Source organism: Spermophilus citellus (genome assembly GCF_964194105.1).
Source record: "Spermophilus citellus genome assembly, chromosome: 10".
Lineage (NCBI taxonomy): Eukaryota > Metazoa > Chordata > Mammalia > Rodentia > Sciuridae > Spermophilus > Spermophilus citellus.
This window is the reverse complement of record NC_138197.1, coordinates 52,247,023-52,274,910: the sequence shown is the minus strand read 5'-3', so window position 1 is coordinate 52,274,910 and position 27,888 is coordinate 52,247,023. Positions and strand designations below refer to the sequence as shown.

At 35.1% G+C, this 27,888-nt stretch overlaps 1 protein-coding gene across 2 annotated transcripts in view; it reads right to left on the bottom strand.

The window, feature by feature from the left end:
- The window catches only part of STK38L (serine/threonine kinase 38 like), a 70,882-nt gene that overhangs the window by 29,521 nt on the left and 13,473 nt on the right, over window positions 1–27,888 (bottom strand). The gene's annotated exons all lie outside the window — the stretch shown is intronic.

Genomic DNA, 27,888 nt, shown 5'->3' with positions numbered 1-27,888 from the left:
ACATCAGAAACAAGCAGATTTGCAGAAAAAGCCAGTGTTTCATCCTTAGTTTTGATTACTCAGTATCTTTTTGGAGATTAGCTTTAAAAAATAAGAAAAAAAAATTTCCTTTTAACCAAAACCAAATAGACTTTTATTTTTTAAATCCGACAAAACTGTGTAGTACTCACATTATTTCTTAGTATAATCTACTATGACTGGCACTTGTTATATTGCAAATTCATTCCTCTAATGGATTTAACACTGTTCTTTGTCTTTTATTAAAGCCTTTTCTTTAGCTAGAAAAAGAACAGGATGCAATTTGCAAGTCTAGAATTCCTGGATGATAAAAACAACACTAGGTGCCCTTAAATTTCCTGTCCACATGTTTTCTCCAGACTCCCCTATTCATTAAGGGAGACACTACCAATAGTTTAGCCCAACATTCCTTAGTTTATCAAGCCTGGGGAAAGGAGATAACAAATCTGGCACTCAGGCCACCTACAAATAGATGTGGTCTCTCCAACCATTTACCATCAAACTTCTAAAAGGGGAAAACAACTGCCTTACCTGACTGGTAAAAGGTAGTTTTCACATACTGCCTTTCAAAAGAGAGTATGTTTAATGCTACTACCTTATTGCCTTGCAATATAAAAATCTTCCTAAAATTCATAACTTGCAATCATCATGCCTGAAGGATATGGACAGTAGGCCCCAGGGAACCCAGGGAAAGTCCTTCTCTGTAACTGTTCCCCCACCCACCCTCTGGCTGTGTGTGTGGGGAGATGTCTGTGGTAAATTGGAGCTATTGTCATTGTAATGGGATAAAATAGAAGCCCAGGCCTCCAACAGAGAGAAGGCAGGAAGGGAAAATGGGGAGAGCAGAGATGGACGGGACAGAAAGACTTGGCCCTTACCAACAGCTGAACTGGCTTTCCCCAGTACCACAGGCCCCAGGAAACTTCCCTTATATACAATTCCCCTACCAGCCCTCCTGCCCTGCCCTAAATGAGACCAGCAGCAGCAGCAGACAAAATTCCTCCTATGACCTGGCCCAGCTAAACCCTACAAAACCCAGAACTTTGCAGCCCAGCGCCATTTTTCCCTCTCAAAAATGTGCCCTTCTATTGCTTAATTAAACACCGCTGATCCATTGAGGTCTGAAAGCAAAAAATAACCGAAATGGGGACAGACCTCGATGGATTAGCGATGCCTTTGAGAGAAAATGGCAATTGATTACAACGGGGGTCTGATTTTTATAGGGTTTAAGTGAGACTTGAATCATAGCAGAATGTGTCAGTTGGGCAGTCAGGAAGGGCAGTTGTGAAAGTCCAAAGCCCATTGTTTTCCTTCTCTCCCCAGACCTATTGTCCCCCTTTCTCCCTGGGGGTGGTTGTTCCCCTTTTTCTGGGTGGGTTGTTGTTTTCCAAATCCTTCAAGGTCAGACTCCATTCCTTTTTCTTTTTGTATTCTCTTTCATTTGCTTTCAATGCCCAAGGCTACTAATCCTTAGACTGGACACTGTATATGCTGGGTTCCCTAATGACTGAGCAGCCAGAGCCTCTTTCTTCTTTGAGGAGGTGAAAGACCCCAGCCCCATAACCTAAGGCCGGATTATGAAAAGTAGAAAGTATGTAGTAAACAGGTGAGCTCACCACATGACCTGTTAGAAAGGGCACCCTGACCACATCACAGGACATGCTTGAGCAAACTGGGATCATAAGCGGGAACAGGGAGGAAACACAATGTAAACCTATGAGATTAATGAGTTTTTCGGGAACCTATAGTGAAAAATAAGTTTATCATAGTGAAAAACAAGTTTACCCTTTAAGTGACGTGTATGCTGGATTCAAAAACACCTGTTATTGTGCTAGGTGGAAAACAACTCCTTTTTCCCTATAAAAGATCTGTACCCCAAAGCCCGGTGTGCCAGTTCACCAAAGCTTCGGCTGAGGTTTTGCTGTGCACCCGCAGGCGCCTGTGTATTAATAAACTTGCCTCTTGCTTTTGCAGCCAGTGTGACGCTAGTTCTTTTGGACGGGGGATTTGAGGGTCCAGGGGTCTTTCAGAGGAGCTTGAAGAACAAGAAATTCACAGTCTTATATTATTATAATAATGACTTACTTGTATTATTCCAACCAATGTTCATTGCAGATCTATCCTAAGTGCTAGCACTGTGCAAAGTAGTGAGAGTATGAGACAGAGAAAACATAGTTCCCGCCCTTAGGGAATTCACAATCTTTTCGAGACACAAAGCAGAAAGAAATCAGCTCTTGGGCTGGGGATGTGGCTCAAGCCGTAGCGCGCTCGCCTGGCATGCGTGCGGCCCCGGTTCGATCCTCAGCACCACATACCAACAAAGATGTTGTGTCCGCCGAGAACTAAAAAATAAATATTAAAAATTCTCTCACTCTCTCTCCTCTCTCACTCTCTCTTTAAAAAAAAAAAAAAGAAATTAGCTCTTTAAGGGAAAGTATAGGCAAAATTTTAATAATAGAAGAAGATGCTTAAACTCAATCTTGTGGGGGAGGAGACTGTAGAAAGAGTTGACTAGTCAGATGAACTCTGCAGAGGAGGTGCTGGACACACATTTGCATGTACAGAACAGACTGAGTATATTTGTTTGAAATGGCAGAAGATCAAGGTAGAATTGCAGATAAGGGTATGATAAAGTATTTTTTTGGCCATATTAAAAAATTACCCTAAGCATAAGTGGGAGTTACTCAAGACTTTTAATTAAATGAAAAAAGCCAATTAAGCAGTTACAGTGTTTATCCAAGTATCAAGAACTTTTCTGAGAAGGTTACCAGTTTTAATGTAATAGTTCCAACCAGTCTTAAGATCTTATCTGATTTGCCCTCTGGATGGATTATGCTAGGAGAGTAAGAATGGCAAAAAGGCTAGGAATAGACTAGAGGAGTGTAAACAGGGTTAAGAGGCCTCAATAATGAGAATTGTCAGGGCTTACAAACAGGTTGTACACAGTCTTTTTTTGTTTGGCTTATGCTGTGATTTAGAAATTGAAAGATTTCATATAAAAATTTTTCCTCTTGAAAAATCAGAACTGTCAACAATAAGCTAACTCATTGTTGACAGTTCTGATTTTTACATCTATACAACTATAAAGATAGCTGAACTCATAAACAGTGGGCATCTTTAAAATACCACATCCCACCAGGGTGGGACTTGCTCCTTCATGTTTCCTTCACTCATTTTAGTACTTGCCTGCTGCTAATCAGCATTTCAGAATGCAACCCTTGGTTTAGTACAGGCCACTGAGGGCCTACATTAAGCAGTAGAGAAAAGCTATGTTGAGGGGTGAAGGAAACCAGAGTGAGTATCTCAATGTTGCTTGTAAAGGAGGAATTACTCAAAGGTAAAACAACACAACAATGGGAAAAGCATCAATTTATAAGGCACAAATGTAATTTAAGACATCTTTATTTTATTCATATGTACAATTTTTATATCTAAAAATGTATAGAACTTATAGACATGAATTTACTAGCCTAAGGAAAGTTTTGGAGAGCATGAGTGTAACAGAGAAAGAGATAGTGATGTTCTAGAGAATTCTACAATACCAGAGTTAACCTATGGCTCTGAACTGAAGAATTTGGATGAATGAGATGAACAAAGACGATATCTAATGCAACCCAAAGAACTATCCTTCCCTTTGCCTTGTCAGCAAAGCCATGCTTCCCTGGGCTTCCAATATCCCAAAACTGTGAAATTTCCTCTAAATTTTTCATTTGTTTTAAATAATATGGCCAGTGGAAATTAAGACTAATTATTTTTTTAAATAAAGAGTAAAATTAAACTGAGTGAATACAAAGCACATGCCTGTATTCCCAGTGACCTGAGAATTAAGGCAAGAGCAAGTTCAAAGCCAACCTCAGCAACTTGGCAAAACCCTGTCTCAAAATAAAAAGTAAGGGATATAGCTCAGTGGTAAAGTACCCCTGGGTTCAATTCCCAGTACTCCCCAAAAGAAGTTAAATTTAAAATTTATGCTTGAAAATGTTAATTTTAAAGATGACATTTAGAAAGGGAGAAATAACCCTATTCACAAAAGTAGCAAGGAGGAAGAGATGGAAAACAACACCTTAACTATGTTCAGAATAACCTTGGCAGACAGACGCCTGTAATCCCAGCAGGCTGAGAGGCTAAGGCAGTGGTAGTGAGTTCAAGATCAGCCTCAGCAACTTAGAGAGGTCCTAAGCAACTCAGCAAGACCCTGTCTCTAAATAAAATATAAAAAAGGCCGAGAGATGTGACTCAGTGGTTAAGTGCCCCTGGGTTAAATCCCTGATACCAAAAAACCACAAAAAACAAAAAAAAAGAATAATATTGATGCCATGTATAACTAAGAAGAACAAAAACAAAAATCCCAGAAAACAAGAATAACCTTGATTTTTGAGAGTGTTGATCCTTTATGAGGAAAACTAACCATAGGTTGTGGAAGAAAGAGAAGAATTATTCAATGAATGGTATTAAAACAACTGGGCATCTATTTGGAAAGGAAAAAAAAAAAATCAAGACAGATATTCAGATGTTCATTTCACTCTAAAAGGCAAAATAAATTTCAAGTGGTTCAAAAGGTGAACATAAAGATAAACGGGTAGATGGAAGGAAAGGAAGGAGAAAAGGCGGGAGGAAATAAAAGAAATTAAATGTCAAAAAATTATAAGAAAATATAGATGAAAAAATATTGGATATCTGAAAGTGAAAGAACTTTTTAAAAAGGAAGTCATCACAATGAAAAATAGAGTTAGTATCCTTACACAAAAATTTGGAATATACTATACTTATCAAACAAGATGCAAAGACAGTAATTTTGGGGAAAACACTAAAATAACAGTGTATTTTACATAAACATACTAGTTAGTATACATTCAAAAAACAAATTTCTTATTATGTATAAAGTTCATACAGAGATTTTTAAAAAATCAAAGCTGTAAAGAGACAACAAAGACCAAATAATAAGTGGGAAAATATCTGATCAACAATAAATAAATAAAAATAGCTTAAGAATATATGAAAAATGTTCAATATTACTAATAAATTAAAGACAAGGAAACTTTAAAAGAATGCAGTATGTTCCCTATATCAAAGTAGCCATAACTCGCTCTCTAGGTGGGGTCCCATGTCATTAGACACTTTTCTGGTGCATCATCTGTGCTTGTGTTAAATGGTAGAATGTAACCTTTTCTGTCAACAAGCAAAATGACATGTTTTATCTTTTGACATAATAATTCTATCTTTAGGACTTTATCTTAAGGAAATAATCAAAATTGCAACAAAGATTTGTATAAGGTTATCTTTTCTAAATTAAAGCAGCATTTAAAATAATAAACCACCAAACCACTTAAAACAAAGTTGTTTGAAATTAGTTAAAATGATTGATGGAATTAAGACAGCATAGTGAAGACTACTGAAGAAAATCCCCCTCACAAAAAATTAACAACATGACAATTAATGTTAGGTTAATAAGCAGGATTCCCGATGTTCTATCCTTAGAGACAAAATAATCTCAACTGCCTAAAAGGGGGTGGCATTTATAGAGTGAAATTATGAACAGTTTAAATTCTGTCTTCATGATTTTTTCAATTTTCTCACATTCTCATATCATAATAAGCAAACAACCATTTTTACAATCAGAAAAAAAAAAAAAACTAAGAATGTTGGAATGAGGGTGCTGGAGATGGGATGGTAGAAAGGAATTAATTTGTACTCTTCAGCACACAGAAGTAGGTTTACAGTATACTTGAATTTTTTCCTATGAACCAAATTCTTAGAGGTGGTTTAGTGAAGGATTATGAAGAGTTAGATGTCATGGAAAAACTAAAGACAAACAAGACTAATAAGGGGAATTTTGAAAAAAGTTTTTCAATCATAGCTTAGACTCATTTTAGCAAACAGTTTCATAATGGCTTGCATCTGTGCATATATATATAATGGCTATCTATTCTCCTGATGATTTGAAAGGCCCATATCAAAAACAAAAAGTAAGGTAACACAAATCTTAACTAAATCACCTTCAAATATTATTTAGGCGAGAGAAATCCTCCTCCAAAATATGTGAAGAGGAAAAAATTGAACACTAAATTTTAAAAAGTCACCCAACCCTCTTACTCCCTCTGCCAACACTAGTTCAGCCCAAAATGCAGACTTTGTGCTAAAAGATGAAGGCTGGTGTGACCAGAAAACAACCAATGAATGGACAAGGCAGGAAAATGAAGAGTGGTGAGAGGTGGTGTGACATCCTGGTAAAGGGAAGGGAGGAGCAAGCTTGGGAAGCAGCCTGGAGGGATGAATCACCCAGTGGTCAGACTATAAAAAGCTTGGTCATCTTTAACATTTGCTTTTCATTCTCTTAAAAGTAAACTTCTAATACAATGACACGTTTGCATAAAAGTAAGGATGTAAAACATATACTTCTCAAGTAAACACATGATATTAATTTCAAATATAAAGTCATATTTTAATTTCCCATTCATTCAAAGCTTCTACATCATTGAATAACTTTGGAAGACACTTGTGTGCACTTCTCAGTTGTACCAACTTCTTAACTTTATTAAAATTATTCTATCGTTGTTTTGCTCTTCCTTTTAAATGAAAACTACTCCCTGAAAGAGATCAAACTAAGTTAAAAACTTAAGAGCCAGAAGCAGCAGTTCTTTGGGGAGGGGGAGCAAAAATTAGACAAGACTAAAATTAGAACATGATATCATCAAGTTTATAGTTTTAAGACCTAAGTAGCTATGGGTTACTTTTAGTTATTTTGAATCATTTAAACTCTCCCAAGAGACTTTTTTGACCATCACAAGTGATCAAAGAAATTGCTTCCAACTAAAAGCAGACAAACCATGTTACTCATCAGTCTCAGATATTGTGTTAAGCATTCAGATCACTTGACTTCTGCAACCCTGAGAAAATCCAGAAGGTATCCACTTCATTAAGACAGCAGAACACAAAAAACTTCCAGACAGAAAAAACAACAACAAAAAACCCTTTTAACTACTCATGACCTTTGTCATTAATAACGGAAAAACTTAAAACTTAAAAAAACCTAAGCATTGAACAGGACCATGTCACTTTGGTGGCTTGTGATCCTTAGAACACAATTCTGGATTATTTAGAAAACAAATATAGGAAGAAAAAAAATACCTAAAATGGAATAAAAAATAAATTGTATAGCTGGTTGTCACAAGGATATCCTGTCATTCAACAAAGTACTTTGGCAAACCCTCCCATAAATCACTTTATGCGTTCAATTCTGTTTTGCATTTTTCTAGACTCTACTACAGGTCTAAGACGGCAAACTCAGTTTACCATGGGGCAAAACTGTGAGCATCATGGAACTTGAAAATCAACTGTGATTGCAGAAATTGTTCATCTTTAAGTGATATAGAAACTAATTTAACTGTCATTAAGTGACAGAGACTATGCTATGTAGTCCATCTCCCTCAATTTATAGAGATGAAACCTACAAACACTTGGATATTTAATGGAAAAGACTGGACTAGAATAGGTCACTTGACCTTCCAGTGAAGCTTCCACTTTAGCTGGAGAGAGTACAATGTGGTGGTGACCCTTAAGATACTTTACTAACCCTGCCCGCAGAGAGGCTATATCTCAGACCACTACCATCCAGGGTTGTGTCCCAGGTTCCAGTATTTATTAGCTCTAACAGATGTTCAAGTCTAACACCAAGTCACTACTTCCTATCTTACGTTTACAGATCTGTGGATCAAATAACTGCTTTCTGAATCCTTGTTCAGAAAACTGAAGAATGACATTTTTACCTCAAACTTTCTGGAAATTAAAATATGACTATAGGTTTCTGGAAAGCTATTTTGAATACGGAAACTGGTCATATTAAATGATGTGGATTTAGCTTGAGATCCTACCTCTGTCTATAATTACCTCCTTAAAAAAGGGTGCTCCAAGGTGGGGTTCTCAAAATCTTATGCACTATATGGGGAACATGGGCACTCTTTGACGAGAACATCCAAGCATAAGGGTAAAACTAAGTGTACGTATACTCAGACCTCTGGAACTGCCATACTTATTTGGGAAAAAAGAGATTTCTAAAATGTAAAAGTAAAATGTTTCATGTGAAAACATCCAGACATTTATACATTGCAAAGTGAAAGTGACCTCATGATCCTATCTCCCATAATATCCGGTTTTAACTAAGTGAGAGACTGGAGTTAGACTGCCTTGATTTAAATTCTGGTTCTGTCACTTCCCAACTGTGAGAACTGTCAGGGTCTCATGTCCTTATCTACAAAACAGAGATAATGATAGCATGTGAAATTAATAACTATTGTTTACTGAGCACTTTATAAAACATAGGTATTGTTCCAAGCACTTGAAATACATTAGTTAATTTTAATAAAATGACTGATGTTTTTAAAGTACTCAGAATCATGCCTGAGACTCAGTCAAATGCTCATTAAACATTAACTATTGCTATGCCTTATAAAACTAATGCATAGATCAACACACACAACAGTTTTATTAATGAGCTCAAATAAATTATTCTGTAATTTGCTTTTTCCCTTGTGATCTTGTAGATAACCTTTGATATTAATCTATATTAATACATATAGATTCATTCTTGTTAGGTGGCACATAGTAATAATATTTTCTAACATATAATGACTCATTTTGTGCTAGACTCTGGGCTTTACATATTATCATTTCACTTAACCCTCATACTAGCCCTAAAAAAAAGTATGCCATTTATTATTCCCATTCAAAGAGGAAAGTGAGACTTGGCTGTATTAAGTTACCTGTGTAAGATCATACAGTTAGATGAAGTGGCAGGATTTGAACTTAGGGTCCTCTGAAGTTAAGCCACATTGGCATACTGCACCTTCCATAGGTTTTATACCAATGTCCACTAACAGATGTTCAGATGGTTTCCATTTCGGGGGTATTTATAGCAATGCTTCAGTAAATATATTGAATCACGCCCCCCCTTTTAAATTTCCTTATACTCTTCCAGATGTACAATTACTGAATCAAAAGACATTCACATTTAAAAATTTGATATACACTGCCAAAATCCTTTCCAGAGAAAGTACCAATTGACCATATATAGTTATATGACAGAAACAATCCTGGACACTGCCTGTCCTTTTAAACTTTGCCAGTCTGATAGGTTAAAAAGAATATCTTTGCCTCCATGCTTAAGGTCCTGGATTTAGTTCCCAGCACCACCAAAAAAAAAACAAAACACACCAAAAATAAAACAGAACACCTTACTTTTGCTTATACATTTCTTTGATTAAATGAGTTAAACATACTTTGATGATTTTAAATAGTTATTTATTCTCTTATAAGCCTGCCTGATTTAACTCTTTATTTTTAAGAGTCATACCATATTTCAACAATAGAGCTCACAGTTCTTTTTAAATAACTGAAATCATACCATAATGCCAATATTTAAGTCACTTTAATTTATATAGCATAAATAAAAAGAGTATGTTTCAGCTCATGCAGGAACTATAGTTATTACTATTATTAGAAGAGGTGCTTTCCTATAAATCAATACTACTGTCATACAACTCAAAGGTTGAGAATGTAAGTAGAAATAGTTTCCAAACTGAGATTTTCTGTTATTCAGATGTAATGTGAAAACTTCACTGTTTATTTATTGGACCAGGATATATAAATCCTTTGTTAAAACAATGACAATTTTCTTTTCAACAGAAAATGTCCCAGCTTTGATCATGCTTCTCTGGAAATCAAATAAGCACTGTTCTTAATCATTCTTGGGACTGGGGATGTAAAAGAAAGAAGGAAAAAAAGGAAGAAAGGAAGAATGATGAACATTAATTAATGACTACCATTTATTAAGCACCTTGTCCATGCTCAACAGTGCATTATCTCAATCTTCATGACCACATGAGGTAGGTACTACTTCTCCAGAGGCCTCTCAACTAGAAAGTGGCAGACAGCTGGGATTTGAACCTTTCTTGATTCTAAAGCTATGATAACTACTAGGCATACTAATATATAACCATACTCACTCAGTTAAACAAAGCTAAGGCCAAAAATAAACCTGTAATTTCCTAAAGGCAACTCCAGAGAATCGCCTTATTTATTCTTGGTACATCTTACATGACTGTATAATTTGTGATAAAAAAAAAAAGAATTAACTCATCTCTCCTAACACAGTAACGCAGAGTTGTGTTACTACTCCTTCTACTCAATCTGTCCTCTTGCACAAACAGCTCTAAAAACTTCATAAAGAACTTTGATAAACAGGAATCTCTGCAATTATTTCAGATTTTTAAAATATATATTTGTGCATGATGTCCTCATTGACTTACCTAGGAAACAGGCAAAAAGTATCAGAATGCTTCCTACATGAGCAGGAAGATTAACCAAGCAGAATCCTGACAAAGACGCCATCAGCTGGGAGTTAGGGGTGAAGACCAGGACTGAGGCTGCATCTATATAGGTTCCCAGGAGCCCCGAAATAGCCTCAGAAGGCCAAAAAGGGAAAGTTCCTCTGGTACTGTCTACTAGTGGCAACAAAAGAGTCTCTCTTATCTATGTGGCAACTTGTAGTTAGAAAGTTCCTAAATCTAATTCTCTCCCACTGAAATTCAAACTCATTGATTTTTCTCATATTCTCCATAAAAATGAAAATCTTTACTGCAGCAAGTAAGACAAAGGTAGCTGAAACCTGTACCTTCTTCAAGATAGCTTTCTTTGATTCTCTCTCATCACACTGCCAAAAGTTCTTAAACTTGCATTTTGCTAAGTTCTTTATAATAAACCTTTTTTTTCTTTTTTTCCATTATAAAATTTGAGGAAAAACTACAACCCCAAGGTTTCATAAAACTCCCGGGCAATATGGTACATGCGTGCCTGTAATCCCAGAATCTGGAGGTGGGGAGTGGGGGCAGGAGGATTGTGAGTTCAAAGCCAGCCTCAGCAAAAGCAAGGCACTAAGCAACTCAGTGAGATCCTGTCTCAAAATACAAAAAAGGGCTAGGGCTGGGGATCAGTAGTTGAGTGCCCGAGTTCAATCCCTGGTACCACCCCCACCCCCCAAAAAAGAATATTGCAAACATTTAAAAAAATTTTTTTTAACACGATACCTTTATTTTTATGTGGTGCTGAGGATCGAACCCGGGCCCCACCTGTGCTAGGCAAGCGCTCTACGGCTGAGCCACAATCCCAGCCCAACATTTTTAAACTAAGAGGAAAAAAAAAAAAAAAGCTATCCTAAGACTTAGAAGTGTAAATATGAGCAATTAGACCTTTTTCATTTCAAATAATCCATTTTGAGACTATTGTGTGTTCCATTAATATTATCCATTTATCATCACAGTTAAACCAAACTATTTTCATAGTTATATTTTGACATCTGGTTGTGAAGACTCTCCTTCTAGCCCCTCTTAAAATTCATATGAATTTTAGAACCTGCTTATAAATTAAGTTTTTAAATATTCTTGGGATTTTTATTTGGTGTCATTTTTTTCTTTCTTTCTTTTTCTGGGTAAACTGGGAATTGGACCCAGGAGCATTCTACCACTGAGCCACATTCCCAGACCTTTTTATTTTTTGAGACAGGGTCTAAGTTGCCCTGGTTGGCCTTGAAACGTGTGATCTTACTGTCTCAGTCTCCGGAGTAGCTGGGATTACAAGCATGTGCCACAAAACTCAGCTGGTATCATCTTTTGAAAAGAGAAAAAGCATAGTTTAAACCATCCCATTCTAGTTTTAGTCTTAGGCTGATGTGCAAAAATATTCTGCCACCAGGAGAACAAATATCCAATTTGAAGGTTACAGTTAAATTCCATTTAAAAAGTTGCATCCAAACTGATAATATCTTATAATTGATTACAGAAAATAAGATATTAAAAATCCCATGAGACTGTATTTACAGGACATTTAGGCTTTCAGGATGACCAGAGATAGGTAAAGTTAGAGAAACTAGTTAAGCTAATAGTTCCCCTGGCTTTAGGCAAGGCTGACCAAATAATTACACCATGGTATCTGTCATGTACTGCACACTATGTTAGTAGAATGGGACCTGGATAATAAAATAAGATATGAGCACTCTAAGAGGTCATCATATTGTTGAAATAAAGTAAGACTTGTCCATACAATTAGTACAAAAATAATCAGCAGGGTAGGCCTTTCTGATATAAGCAGGGCCTTAGAACTGAAATATCAGGGAGGACTACAGTGCTCCAAAAAAACTAAAATCAGGTAAATCAGCCCTAGCTTAACTAAATGCTAGAGGTTACTAGAAATTAGTGTTAGCTCTTTATAAAACCTGTTTTATAAAGCAAAGCTGGGGTATACTAATGGCATTCTAATCAAAGCACAGAGATCTTATAAGCAGATCTTGCAGCAGCTGGGTATGCTTGATCATACCCATAAACTGTGCCCATCACTATTAATTACATTAATATTTTGTGGCTCATAGACTATTCCATACTGGAACCTGATCCTGCTCTCCAAACATGACCTGAAAAGTCCCTACTCCTTAGAACTTACATCCACAGAAACTGCACCCAGTTTCCTGACATCATGGAAATTTACTGATCTACTCAGAAGACCTAGTATGTGGGCCCATTTATTTGTGGAAAGAGGTAGTTCTTTCCAAAATTACTGACTCAGAAATTTTTACAGGCATTGGGTCTGTTTTTTAAAAAAAGGGAAATTTTTTTTTTTTAAGTTGAATAAACAGGATGAGCACTATATCTCTTTCCAAGGAGCAAAAACTAATGCTAAACATAGCTGGGGAAATTGCTCAGAAGGAACCAGGGTGGAAACCTGCTTTTAAAATTTTAAATTATATGCAAACTCTACAGTTATTTACTTTTTAAAAATGTAGTCTTTTAATTGACATATAAAATTGTACATATTCATGAGATACCATGTGAATGTTTTGACACATGTATATATTCTGTAATGTTCAAATCAGGATAGTCATTTACTTTTTAAAGCATTACTAGATAAATGCAAAGCAGGCATCTCCATTACTTCTCTGCCAGTGTGACACTGCAGAAAACATGACTCAGGAGGACAGAAAGCTCTTACTTCTTCAGATACTTTCTTTGCAAATGGACAGAATTCTTACCTATGAGTTGGTTTTAAAGTCAGTTTCATTAAAACCAGGAAATAAAGACTATTTAACCCTCTGAGGTTCCTTCCTGTCTTCTTTCTTTGTTTAAACTTTTTAAAGGTTGTTATTGTTATTTAAACAGAGAACATAGCAAGTGTTCAGGTTTCATACACATTTCAGGACTCTTCTAATGAAATACACTGTAAATAATTTAAAAACACTATACTTCAAAGCCTATAGCTTTGTATTAAGTGAAACAGAATATGGTGGGTTGGGGTATTTTTAGAAGTCAGATAAATACTCTGTTATATAGTTCCCTAAATAATTTCAAAAGTTATGAAGATAAAATGAAGGGCAAAACTGCTTTATAAAAGAAAAGGCACTATTCAACATAAGGATATACCTGCATTTAAACAATAAAAATTCTACATTCAGGATACTAATTATTTCTGTGGAGGAAGGGGGGAAAAGAAAGGATTACCAAAGCATCACAAGTCTACCTGTAATCTTCTGTTACTTAAATAAAATCCAAGGCAAAGAAGGTAAAATATCAATACTTGACAAAGTTGCACAGTGGACATACATGAATGTTCCTTATATTTTAGTCTATGTACATGTGCAATTCATAATTAAAATTTTAACCATAAACTTATAATGTCATTTAAAGAAATTAAAAATAACAAAGATTCCAAGGAATTTTTAAGTTTTTTTCCTAGATTTTTATTTACTGTGGTGCTAGATTGAACCCAGGGTCTCATACAAGTGCTCATCCACTGAGCTACATTCCCAGCCATTTTAAAATTTTGAGACAAGGTCTCACTAAATTGTCCTGGCCTTAAATTTGCTGTCCTCCTACCTCAGCCTCCTGAGTACCTGAGATTACAGGTCTGTATCATGGAGCGTAGCTGGGTAAATATTTTTTAAAGCTACTCAACTTTATATATAGAAGTATTATGACTACCCAGAATGCCAGAGAGATTCATATTTGGATGACTAATAACACATCCTATACATACTAAAATATTTCCAGATGAAATACTATAACATCAAGATTTGCCACAAAACAACACAAGATATACAAGTCCCCTTTTAGCTATAATATGATTGTTGGGTTTATAAAACTGATCTATAGATATTGAGAAATGGGTTACTAATCATACACTGTGAATACAAGGGAATATCTTTAATCCCTATCTATCTATCTATCTATCTATCTATTAATTTATTTGACAAACATTTAGAGAATGCACACTATATGCCAGGGAGTGTAACATGTGGGTAGAATATAAAGTTAAATGACGCTGAATCTCCGTCTTCAAGATCCAGTCTAATCATGGAAGACAAATGTATAAACAAATGAGAATATAAGTATGATGATAGAAACGATGGAGTTGAAAATACCAAAAGGACTTCATAATGCATGAAAACAGGGAACTATAAATAATTTTATATGCAGAAGGGAGAGAAAAAGTGGCAGTAGATGGGACTAGATAGGAAAGTTGGGATCAGTTTAAGAACATGAATGTGATACAAGGAATTTGAATAGACCTAAAAAAGTGATAAAGGCGGCATTTTATAGAATTTAAGTCTGGAAATTATGTGATCCATTTACATTTTAGATGAATTGCTGATGGAGAAAAATAGATTTGTTGGTGCTGTCAGTGTCTGAAGAACAGAGAAAGTGGAGGAAGAGGGGAAAGGAGTTTACCTAGTAGTTAAGAGATAAACTAAATTGGCCCAGCAGGCTATGATGAGGGAGAAACAGTGGAGATTTCTGAGCTCCTTTTACAGCATTTTCTTGGGTTTGGGAAAAGATTGTTAACTGAGTACTTAACTATTAATACACAATAAAGGTAATAAACTCCTTCAAAGTAATAAAGAAAATATTTTAAAAATGCAGATTTTAGGTACTCTACTATAATTACTGCCCCCACCCATTCAGGGTAACACTGAAATCCTAGCATTATCCAGGGATTATAAGTTTCAAGGACAACACCTAACATACAGTCAGTGCTTAATCAATGAGGGTCATATGCTGAATGTGACAAATTCATAAATACACGAAACAGGACGTGTTCTCTCTGGTCACTGTCACATGATATAGGTGGTAAATTCCCTTTTTCTGGCCTATCAGTAGTGACTAAAAGCACAAGCAAGGAAAAAAGCAGAATTTTTTTGTATATTTCTATAATCTTTGCAGTCTCAGCAATGATTTTGACCATTATTTCTTAAAACAATGTGGAAAATTAATTTCTTGTTTAGATTTATAATACTCCCCACATATATACCATAAAAGATGATACATTTTTTTCCTTACCAATTACATAGTATCTTTTATTTGAGTCTTAAAAAAGACTTCTTAAGGAAATATCAGAAAGAACCACTCACTCAGTTCTAGGTGCCATGAACTTCATGAACTTTTGTTTCAATTTTTATAAAATGACAGCAATAATTTTTCCTGAAAAAAACATTATCTTTATTTGAATTAGATACAAAGTTAAACACAGAAAGGCAGATCATTTAGACAATGCCCCTGGTATTAATGACAATTTATGAAACTAGAAAACTGCCTGGGGTGGTCAGTGGTGGAGTCCTTGCCTATCATGTGTGAGGCACTGGGATTGATTCTCAGCATCACAGACAGATAGATAGATAGATAGATAGATAGATAGATAGATAGATAAAGGTATTGTGTCCATTTACAGCTAAAATTTTTTTCAAAAAAGAAAACTGTCTAGGGACTGGGATCGTGACTCAGTGGTAGAACGCTCGCCTAGTATGTGTGAGGCCCTGGGTTTGATCCTCAGCTAATAAATATGTGTGTGTATATGTGTGTGTGTGTGTGTGTGTGTGTGTGTGTGTGTGTGTATATATATATATATATATAAAGAAAACTGTTTTTCTTTAACTTCTTATATTTCTAGGTTTTCTCAGCAGTAAAGTTGTGGTATACCAAACATCAAAACCTGGAAATCTGATCATTCTATTCCATAATTTCATTAAAACTTAATAGCATTCCAAATGTTATTGACAATAATATGTAATTAATAACAATTAACCAAACATTAATTATGTGCCAGCTAATATACTTAATACTTTATATACATAATCTCATTTTTTTTGGTACGGGGATTGATCTCAGGGGCACTTAACCACTGACCCACATCTCCAGCCTCCCCCCCCCAACTTTTTTTTATTGATTTTTAAAAAATATATGACTGTGGAATGAATTACACTTCATATTACATATATAGAGCACAATTTTTCATATCTCTGGTTGTATACAAAGTATATTCACACCAATTTGTGTCTTCATACATGTACTTTGGATAATAATGTCCATCACTGCTAACCCTCTGCCCTGTCCCTTCCCCTCCCACCCCTCTGCCCTGTCTAGAGTTTGTCTATTCCTCCCATGTTTCCCCTTCCTACCCCACTATGAATCAGTCTCCTTATATCAGAGAAAACATTCGGCATTTGGTTTTTTGTTATTGGCTAACTTCACTTAGCATTATCTTCTCCAACTCCATCCATTTACCTGCAAGTGCCATAATTTTATTCTCTTTTATTGCTGAGAAATATTCCATTGAGTATATATGCCACATTTTTTAATCCATTCACCTACTAAAGGGCATCTAGGTTGGTTCCACAGTTTAGCTGTTGTGAATTGTGCTGCTATAAACATTGATGTGACTGTGTCCCTGTAGTATGCTGTTTCTAAGTCCTTTGGGTGTAGACCGAGGAGCGGGACAGCTGGGTCAAACGGTGGTTCATTCCCAGTTTTCGAAGGAATCTCCATACTGTTTTCCGTATTGGCTGCACCAATTTGCAGTCCCACCAGTAATGTATGAGTGTACCTTTTTCTCCCACATCCTCGTCAACACTTAAAGTTTTTTGTCTTTGTAATAGCTGCCATTCTGACAGGAGTGAGATGAAATCTTAAAGTAGTTTTGATTTGCATTTCTCTAATTGCTAGAGATGATGAACCTTTTTTCATATATTTGTTGATTGATTGTACATCCTCTTCTGAGAAGTGTCTGCTAGGTTCCTTGGCCCATTTATTGATTGGGTTATTATTTTTTTGGTGCTTAGCTTTTTGAGTTCTTTATATACCCTAGAGAGTAGTGCTCTATCTGATGTGTGAGGGGTAAAGATTTGCTCCCAAGATGTAGGTTCTCTATTCACCTCACAGATTGTGGGTTTTTTTTTTTTTTTTCCTGAGAAGAAACTTTTTAGTTTGAATCCATTCCATTTACCCCATTTATTGATTCTTGATTTTAATTCTTGTGCTAGAGGAGTCATTATTTTTTCAATATTTTTTAGTTGTAGTTGGACACAATACCTTTATTTTATTTATTTATTTTTATGTGGTGCTAGGATCGAACTCAGGACCTCGCATGCCCTAGGCGAGGGCTCTACCGCTGAGCTACAACCCCAGCCCTCTCCAGCCCTTTTCTGCATTTTATTTAGAGACAGGGTTTTACTGAGTTGTTTAGGGTGTCACTAAGTATCTGAGGCTAGTTTTGAACTGGTGACCCTCCTGTCTCAGCCTCCCAAGCTGCTGGGATTACAGGCACGCCATCTCATTTGATTTTGATCCTCAGATTAGCCCTAAAAGGTGGTACATAATGTTACTACCATGCTGCAATAGAAAACACTGGTACTCAAGGGAGATTTGTATCTTATCCAACTTATACAACCAAAGACTCAATAGCTCAGGACTCTTCCCCACCATTCAGTACCTACTCCTCCCAAACTATGTAAGATAGGTAGACAGGCACTATTATCACTATTTTAAAGTTTAAAATCTGAGGTTCAGAAAGCTAACAAAATTTGCCTAAGGTAACACATTTAGAAATCGAGCTACCAGAAGACTCCTAATCCAGGACCCCTCCCTCTCAACTTTTAAGCTTGGACTTGCTCCATGAAACAAATCAAAATTGATCCACAGGGATCATCAGAATAGAAAATCTTCACCCTTGTTTAAAAGAAAAAAAGATAAATACACACAATAAAGAAAACAGTGAAACACAAATAGCTTTGTCAACACAGCATAAAAGTCATGAAGGAATTTTTTTTGTTTTTTTGTTTGTTTTAACTAAGTTTCTTTTTTGACACATCAAGATCACCTTTAACTCAAATCCTAAAGGTAGCTAGTGAAATCATGCTAATGTAATCACACATTTCAGCTTTCTAATCTGCTGAGTTTATTTTTGCTTTCCTAATATTTCTAGATATATATATCTTTTACAGTCAACAATGAGCTTCCGAAATTTTCAGCATATATCAGAGACTTGGGAAAAGTTAAAGAGCAATTTTCTGCCACCAACCCACAAGAGAAACAATATCTACAATGAACTGTCACAGAATCTCTTGCTGAGGAGCACACAGATGCAACATTTCTCTGCTGCCCTGGGATGTACTGGGAGTGAACAGGCTGTGAACAAGGCATCAAAACAAACTATACTTAGGGGGCTAATTTCTCCCTAGTGACTTCCATCTCTTAAGGCATTTGGCTGTTGACAAGATGATCCCACCCTTGAATACACGGAAGTTGCACCCAGTCCCACAAAGCACAGATTCAGTCAGCACAACAGAAGCCTGAATTTCCTTCCAAGACAAATATGGAATTTAATCTGTAATGAAGCTTTGAATACAATTAATTTTTAATCCTTTATTATGACCATACAAAGGGGGGAAAAGAACTACTTTCTCAGTCCTTCCTTGAGGGGGAAGCGATAGAGGAAAAAGTGTAATATTTAAAGCCCACAGCAAAATTTAGAAATTTTTCCATTAATATACACACCCTAGCTGAGTCATCGAGCCTAACAGCCCACAGTGGATCACCTCAGTACCATCTTTCCTATACATGGTCATCCACCCTGCTAATTCTCCTTGAAATGGAATGGATAAGAAGCAAAAACATGTTTCATTCTTTTTTGCTTATTCATTAAATCCTACGGGTTTTAGAGTAAATACACTGATCTTTATCCACCCAAGTCTTAATCTATAATTAAATAAACAAACCCCAGCAGAGTGAAACTACCTAAAAATAGCCAATAACAAAAGTAGTAACAGCAACCTAAAGAAAATTGCTTTGTGAACCGATTAGAATGTATATATCCAAAATGGGAACTGGGAGGAAGAAATTGGAGGGGGGCTGTGTGTCTCATGATGTACTCCATGCTGATACTTGTGGGCTTAAGTGACCCTCCTGCCTCAGTTTCCCAAGTAGCTAGAATCACAGGCATGTGCCATGGTGCTTGACTGGTATACTTTTAACCTAAAGCTGAGTAGATACTTTTCAAATGTTTTGCTACTTCCCAAACAGTTGTATATACAAGAGTTTCTAAGTTGCAGTCTTTTAGGATGGCTTTATCTCAACTGGGGAGTAACTATCCAAGGCTCAGCAATAGAGTGCTCACCTAGCACATTCAAGGACTTGTGTTCAAATCTCAGCACCTCATAAAAATAAATAAAGGTACTGTGTCCAACTGCAACTAAAAATTAAATATTTAAAAAAAAACTGGTTGGACTCCTCTGCCATAATTTTTAAACTACTGTCCACTGACTGTACTCCAGATATTTATATATGGTATATACAAGACTGAACTACAGGCTATGAATTCCCTGAAATCTTTCATAGGTCGTGGTCCACTAACAAAGATCCAAAGCTGTCCACATGGAAACCTGACCTACCATACATTTCCATCAGACAATCCCCACTCCAAGCTTTGCTCCTATCTTAAAAGTTCATGATCCCATGTACCATGCTGCAAATGTGCTTTCCCATTCTCTCACCATCACATTTTAAAAATAGAGCAAAACTAAAAATGAATAAATGTTCCTTCAAGCTGATAAATAAAAGTCTACTTCTATGACTTTGCAACTAGACTGCCTAGTTTGAATTTCTGATTCCATTTTTTGCTAGCCGTGTGATCTCAAGCAAGTTACTTCATCTGTATGAACCTTGGTTTTCTCATCAATCAAAAGGACTGCTTTGAGTCTATACATGTCAAACACTTAGGACAGTCCTGGACATGTGGCAAATGTAAGAAACTATTATTATTATGACTGCTGTCATCACTGTTATCTTTACAAATTACCTTGTTTTATGAGGTGCTGAGATTTGAACCCAAGTCCTTGAATGTGCTAGGTGAGCACTCTACTGCTGAGCCTTGGATAGTTACTCTCCAGTTGAGATAAAGCCATCCTAAAAGACTGTGTCCCTTTTATCAACCTTTCAGTAAGTGAAAAAGCCCATTAAAAGATAAAGTGAGGGGCTTGGTTTTAAGTCAGTGATGTAGCTCTTGCCTTGCTCATGTAAGGTACTGGGTTTGATCCTCAGCAACTCATAAAAGTAATAAATAAAATAAAGGTATTGTGTCCATCTATAACTAAAACTGTTTTTTTTTTTTAAAAGATAATGTGAATCTCTTAACTATTTACACTAAAAGAAATAATACACTGACTGGTCAGCAAGTTACATATTCCAAAGAACTTAGGTCTTTGATCTAACATCAGAAGGCCCCAAGTAAAATAACAGTTTAAGATTCATTTGTATCTCTTATGAGCAACTAGAGTTCAAGCAGTTCCTGTATCAAATATTAAACTTTTGAACAAATCATAGGATCAAAAATGTTTTGTCTTTAAAATAATCATAAAGTATTTGGAGAGACAGATAATACCTATAATTAGCCTACAACAAGGAAGATAAAAATATAGCAGTTTGAACAGAGAATTAAATGGGGTTAATTTTTTTTTCCTGGAGAAGGAAGGAGAGAAGGGGTGAGGGGTGGAGGGAAAAGAACAGAAGTAAGTAAATGGTACTGAAGATTGAAAGTTATGTGTTATGAAACACAACATATATACCACAAATATGTCATAGTTATAAATATGTAGATATTCAAGATTGTGTATAAAATTTAATTCCATATAATAAAATCCTAAGTTTAAAAAAAGCATCACATAATAAAAAAATAAACCACAAACTAGCAGAAGATATTTGCAACACATTAAAAAAAAGTATTAAATACAACAGTAATATAAGCTATTCTTTTATAATTCTGTGTTTTAGGCACTAAACAATATACTGTCTAAAATACATGAAGAATTTCTATAAATCAGTAGGAAAATACAAACAACAAATTTTAAATGAAAAAAAAACATATAAGGAATTTCACAGAAGATAAAAAACATAAACATAATGAAAAATGTTCAACTAAGATTCTAATCAGAAAAATGAACATTAAAACCTCAACAAGGTATCATTTCATACTTGACACTCATTTTCTAGACTGGAAAAACTTAAAAAGTTTTTTTGTCAATACCTAGTTTCACTGAAGAAGAACAACAGTAGAAATCCTTATCCCTTGCAAATGATAGTATAAATTAGCACCACTGCCTTGGAGAATAGTCTGATCCTGCTTATGGAGCTGAACAAGCATGTGCTCTATGACCAAACAATTCCACTCTTGGGTATATACTGTTAAAATACTCCTGCGTATATGAAAAGGGAGACAGTGAGCAGCAATGTTTCAGTGAGCACTGTTTCTACAGATAAAAAAATAGGAAACAACACAAATGACCATCAACAGAATAAAAAAAAAAAAGAACATTGTGGTACATTCATATAACTGAAAACTATACAGCATAAAAATGAACAAAGTAACTCAACAGGGATGAATTTCAGAAACATGATGAAATAAGAAGCAAGTCATAGAAGAATACACACTGTATGTTTCTTCTATAAGGTTCAAAAACACACAAACCTAAAAAATAATAATGTTTTTGTGAGACATATCATTAAGTGATGAAACTACAAATAAGAGCAAAGAAATGTTTATTGCAAAATTAAAGACAGTAGCTGCTTTGTAGAAAAAATACATGGGGATACTGGTCAAGTTTTCTTTTTTAAAAGAATTAGTGCATACTAATTCACAGAACTGTGGGTTTCATTGTGTCATGTTTGTTACATTTCTTCTTCAACTCCATGGTAGATACTTCCAGGTAGGTTTCATTATTTTTCTTCAAATGTACAGATACATTTTATATTCTCCTATGTGTCACACTTCAAAAAATTTAAAAAGCAACTTAGTACTTATTTCCTTTAGATGAACCCTGGGCAAGTCTACATGATAAGTTCATCTTTGGAATAATGTATACATTTCAAACTAGCAAAGCAACTATTTTAGGATAAACTATATAAGAAAAACTCAAAAATTGCAACAGAAAAAAAATTCTAAAACTCCTAAAATTGAGTCAAAATAATTCATAAGCAGAAAAACCAGAAAGTAATAATTAAAAGCATAATTTGTTCAAGTGTGTTCTACAAAAAACAATTTTATTAAATACGTCTGAGAAAGATGAGTTCTAAGAGTAAAATGAATTTGGAAAATACTAGGCTAAATGAGTGAATCTCCTAAAGAAGAAATAGAATTCCCAAATCCTTGACTCTGGAATCTTATTTACATAGCAATTTACAAAGTGATCCTTCTAGGATTTGTGTTTCATATAACACAATTTGGGAAACATAATTTTATAACAGGTTATACCAGATGGAATATTGTCTCCCAGAACAAGGGAAGAACAAGAGATGAATACTCCAGGAAAAGGTATCCAGACATCCTAATCCTGAGTAGCTGATCTATCCAATCTAGACAAGTGGGATCAAACCTCATAATCAAAGAGAAATTTTAGTAACCAAAATGAATGATTATTTTCTAAGTATGAAAAATGGATAGAGCTTTTCTGTGATTCCTCTGGGAGCTTGCCCGCCTCACAAAAAAAAAAAAAAAAAAAAAAAAAAAAAAAAAAAAAAAAAAAAAAAAAAAGTGCAGGCATGAAATACAACAGAAAAGATCCAGGTGGAAAATCAGAATTTCAACATTTAGGGTATGATAGACTAAAAGAAGGTCTTTTTGATTTAGATTGAATTTAACAGAGGCTTCCAGCACAAGATTTTTTTTTTCCAAATCAAATCCCTCAGTTAAAAAGTTTTTCACTAATTTTCTCTAATAAAATTAGTAATTCTCTAATTTTCTACTAAAAACTTCCCTAGGAATGTGTGAATTAGATCTAAAAATTCTTCATAATATGCTTTTATTAACATAGGAAAATAAAATAACACCCTTTGAAAGAAAAGACATAAATATTGTACATTTATTCTTAATTTTTAAGACCATTATATAAACCCACTTAATTCCTCTTAGAAACTAACTTCTCAGTGGCAATGAAATATATTTTTAAGAAAAAAGTTGTCAATTATGATGTCTTTTCCATCTCAAAATGTTAAAATATGACACAAGTCAAACCTCTGTCATTTCAGGGTACCATGGGGATTCGAACTGGAAAACAAGGTACTGCCAGAAGTTTCTGCCCAGTGAAGGCTAGCAGACTGTCTTGTTCAAAGGGCTCTTGGCAGAGTGGCAATCACTTACCTTGGTTATTTCCCACAACCTAAGCCATTCCTTAACATTACATTTTCAGAAACTGGATTTTATCAGTATCAATAGGATAGCTCCATCTTTTAGAAGCAAACAAAATTAACAAGGTTCAACAGAAATCAGAACACAAATTTATTTATGATAAATATAACTGTGACAGCCAGGCACAGTGGCACATACCTATAATCCCAGGGCTAGAAGACTGAGGCGGGAAAAGCCAGTCTCAGCAACTTAGTGAGGCCCTAATCAACTTAGTAAGACCCTGTCTCAAAATAAAAACTTTCAAAAAGGGCTGGAGATGTAGCTCGGTGGTTAAGCACCCTAGACTCAATTCCTGGTTTAAAAGACTCTGTGTGTGTGTGTGTGTGTATCTGACTAATACTTCCATTACAGCCAGACTTATACAGATAGCCAAGTCATAATCAAAAGTTCCTGGGTATACAGAGAATCAGAATAAAGGAAATAAAAGGAACTGAACATTTAATGTTCATTCCATTAATTTTTAAAATTAAACAACTACTATGTCCAGGTAGTCATCTAGGTGTGGGTATACAGAGATCTGTGCTTTCAGGAGTTCATATCTAAGTAGTAGGTGAAGACTGTTCTTTCACGAGCTGATTATATTATTAGTAAGAGCAAAAGAGTTCAAAAGCAATCTGAATGCTCAACAATAGAGCTGTAATTAAGTAATAATAAATCTAAACGATAAGGGAAAATAGAGCCCTTTGAGAATAGTATCTTTAAGTAGTAATTCATAACAAAGGAAAATTAGTATGATATAATGTTAAATTTTTTAAAAATTACAAAAGGATAGCCCATGATTCTATACACAACACGTTTGTACATATTTCATATCCCTTCATATTCGTAAGAAAGGGGTGAAAAGTCACTAAGTACTATAAATTATTATCTTCTTATACCTTTTTGCATTTTCCAATTTTCTAAATAGTTTTTATCATAAGGAGAAGAATTACTACTGAAGTAATTTGAGCCGACATGAATATGAAGAACTCTTCAGATTTATCCACTAGAAATTATGCATGAATGCCAGTCCTTGAACCTCTGGCTTTGAGTTCTGAGATAGCTCATCCTTCCCTATGGCTTTAAGCAACACTCAACAAGGCTAGGAAACACCTGAATTTTCTATCTTTTCTTCCATCAGCCAGTCTCATATTTCTACTATTTGCTATACACTTCAATGCCATTCTCTCCATCTCTAAATCACTGTTCCTTAAATAGAACTGGGATGATGCCACTCCTTGGCTCCAAGGAGTCTAAAGTCACTCCAATTCAAACTCTTATGCCTGACTTCTATTGAACCCCATAATTTGGCCCACCCTAACTATTTAGTTTTATTTTCTGCTATTCACCAGTTTCCTCTCTCATCAACCAACAAGACATGCCATAATCAATCTCACCGCCAAGCCTTGGAATATCTAAATTTAAAAATGTTCCTTTCTTAGGACTAGAATCCCAATTACCATTCTCTATCTAGTGGTAGACCATGTATTTCACTGGATTTGATTCCTTGCATAGATAGATAGATAGATAGATAGACAGACAGACAGATAGACAGACAGACAAAGAGACAGAGCTTCCTTTTCCCTCTATTCATATTTAAAGAAACTAGTGAATGTTTCCTCTGAAAAGTTTTTCATGATTCCTCCAACTTTATTTGACTTCACTTTTCAGAACTTGTCTAGTACTTATTATGAATCTCACAATTGGGCATTTAATTATATACTCTCATGTAGATAGATTTATAGGTGTAATCTTCAATCAAACTCCATATTCCCTGAGGCAGGGAGCAATAGCTTATTGCATCACCTGAAATATTTAGGAGGAAGCAGAGCACACAAAATGCTCATCTCTTGTTGACTGACCCAGCAAGGAATGATCAACTGCAGCTCCAGACTTTATTTAACATGTGCATTACAATTTGGGCAGGTCAAGCACCATCCCAAGAGAAAATAGAAGACTCTCTAAACACATTATTATGGAGGCCCTTTAGGTATAACAAGGGGAGAAATGACAAAGGGTCTCTAAGCCCTTTACCAGGGACAATAGAAACAGAGTTCTTTGAGAATGGCAATTGGGGTTCTCCAAGTATCTTCCAAGAGAACAGCAATGGCAGATCTCAAATGCCTCCTAATTTCCATGAGAATAGGAACTGGGTCTTTTGAAAGCAAGCTTTGACTGGTGTGAATGTCAAAGAGAATCACATAATGAAACAAATGACCTGAATCAAATCAGCTTATTCACAAGATGCTACTACATAAATCACCAAATCTCACTGAGCCTTAATTTAACTCAAGAGGTACCATCCTGCTATTAGTTAAGAGATGGTTAACTGTCAACTAAAAAGCAATATTTCAGTATCCTACTAAACAGAGTCCATATACAACCATTTGATTTATTTGGAGTGTACTTTAAATATACTAAGTTACATTATCCTAAAATTAAGATCCACTTCAAAAATTGACAACTCAATGATTTTCGGTTTTATTCCATGGAAAAATGTAATGTTTTAGAACACCTTGGAAATTTTCCATAGTGCTTTCTCCCTTTCTTAAGAGCTATTTTAATCTCTCCATTTGTATTGAATCAATTAAAATATATGGAATTTAGTAAATATAAATTATAAAAACTAATATTAAAATTTCCATTCTTTCAAAGTTAAAATTTTATTTTAAATTTAAAAACATAATTTGAATTTGGTTTAAATGTATAATGCCTATGTTCTTGATAAAAGAATTATAATTGTCTGGGCCCCCAAACCTAAAATATATAATTTTTTTTGAAAGAAGGAACTAATGTGAGGTTTCTTCTAGGAAGAGGAAAGCATTAAAGAATGGTATGAATGGTACATGAATGTCTGGCTCATACCTAATATCAGATGTGTTTCTGCTGCTGGTAATAAAAATTAATATTTACTAAAACAAACAAAAAAACAAAAAGCACATTTACTGACACCTGTGTTCCATATTTGTTGGGCCAACCACATGCTAATAAACACACTGCACACCATATACACTGTGTGTTAATATGAGGCTTTTAAAGCAATGCCTGGCAAGTAGTAAACTCTACATCAAAGTTTATCATCATCATCTGTGTATCATTTAATTCTTGAAATGAAGATTAATGTTTTATGAATCCTGCAGGCATTACTTTAAATTAATTTGTAAATTACTTGTGGCAGAAAACAAATAGGAAGTATGTCAGCAACATGTGGTACGAGGTCCCTGCAAACCCATGCCCAGAATAGTAGTCAATTGTTTTACAAATGAAAAAATAAATTTAGAGGTTTTAAGTAACTTAATTTGTTTCAGAATACACAGTTAAAATGGGGTTAGAAATGATGGTGGAATGTGATGGTCATTATTATCCAAAGTACGTGTATGAAAACACAAATTGGTGTGAATATACTTTGTATACAACCAGAGATATGAAAAATTGTGCTCTATATGTGTAATAAGAAATATAATGCATTCCACTGTCATATAAATAAACAAACAAATAAATAAATAAAATAGCAGATCCTGAGCTTTTTTTAAAAAGCACTATGTAATTTTGGTTCATTGATTACGCAAACTTGAAAATCATAAGCTGAAAAAAATGGAAGTGGTAGAAAAAATTCAGATACTTCTGTAACTGTAAAAAGAAAATTACAATAATGGGAATGGTTAAGTAAATTATTTTTTACAGAGAAAGAGACGGTAAAGGAGTCAGCAACAATGGGGTCTTAGATCCCTGCAAACCCATGCTCAAGATACAGGTATTATACAAAGAAAGACATTTTAGAAATAAGTTGATATGATATCATAAAGCATCACTGAGATCTGATGGGATGGGCCTCTGAACTGGCATAGTACAATGGTGGAAAAGTAGAAACATAAAGAACTTTCCATGTTCTAGATAGACAAAAGGTAATACAAAAATGAGTTGTAATAGAAACTTCAACTATAGAATTCTACATCTAAAATCAACACAAATAAATACCATGCTAACCCTTCCATTATGTCTCAAATAGGGAAAGAAATATTCTGGACATGAATATGACCACTGAAGGAAATTTGCTGACAAAAGAAGTAGTGGGAAACTGGAGAGTAATTAATCAGGGAATTCTGAAGTTTCTTGCCATCCCTGGGAATAAGAATGAAAGCGACAGCCAGGCACAGTGGCACACACACACCTATAACCCCAGTGGCTCTGGAGGCTGAGGCAGGAGGATCATGAGTTCAAAGCCAGCCTCAGCAAAAGCAAGGTGCTAAGCAACTGAGGAGACCCTGACTCTAAATAAAATTCAAAGAAGGGCTGGGTATGTGGCTTAGTGGTCAAGTGCCCCTTAGTTCAATCCCTGGTACA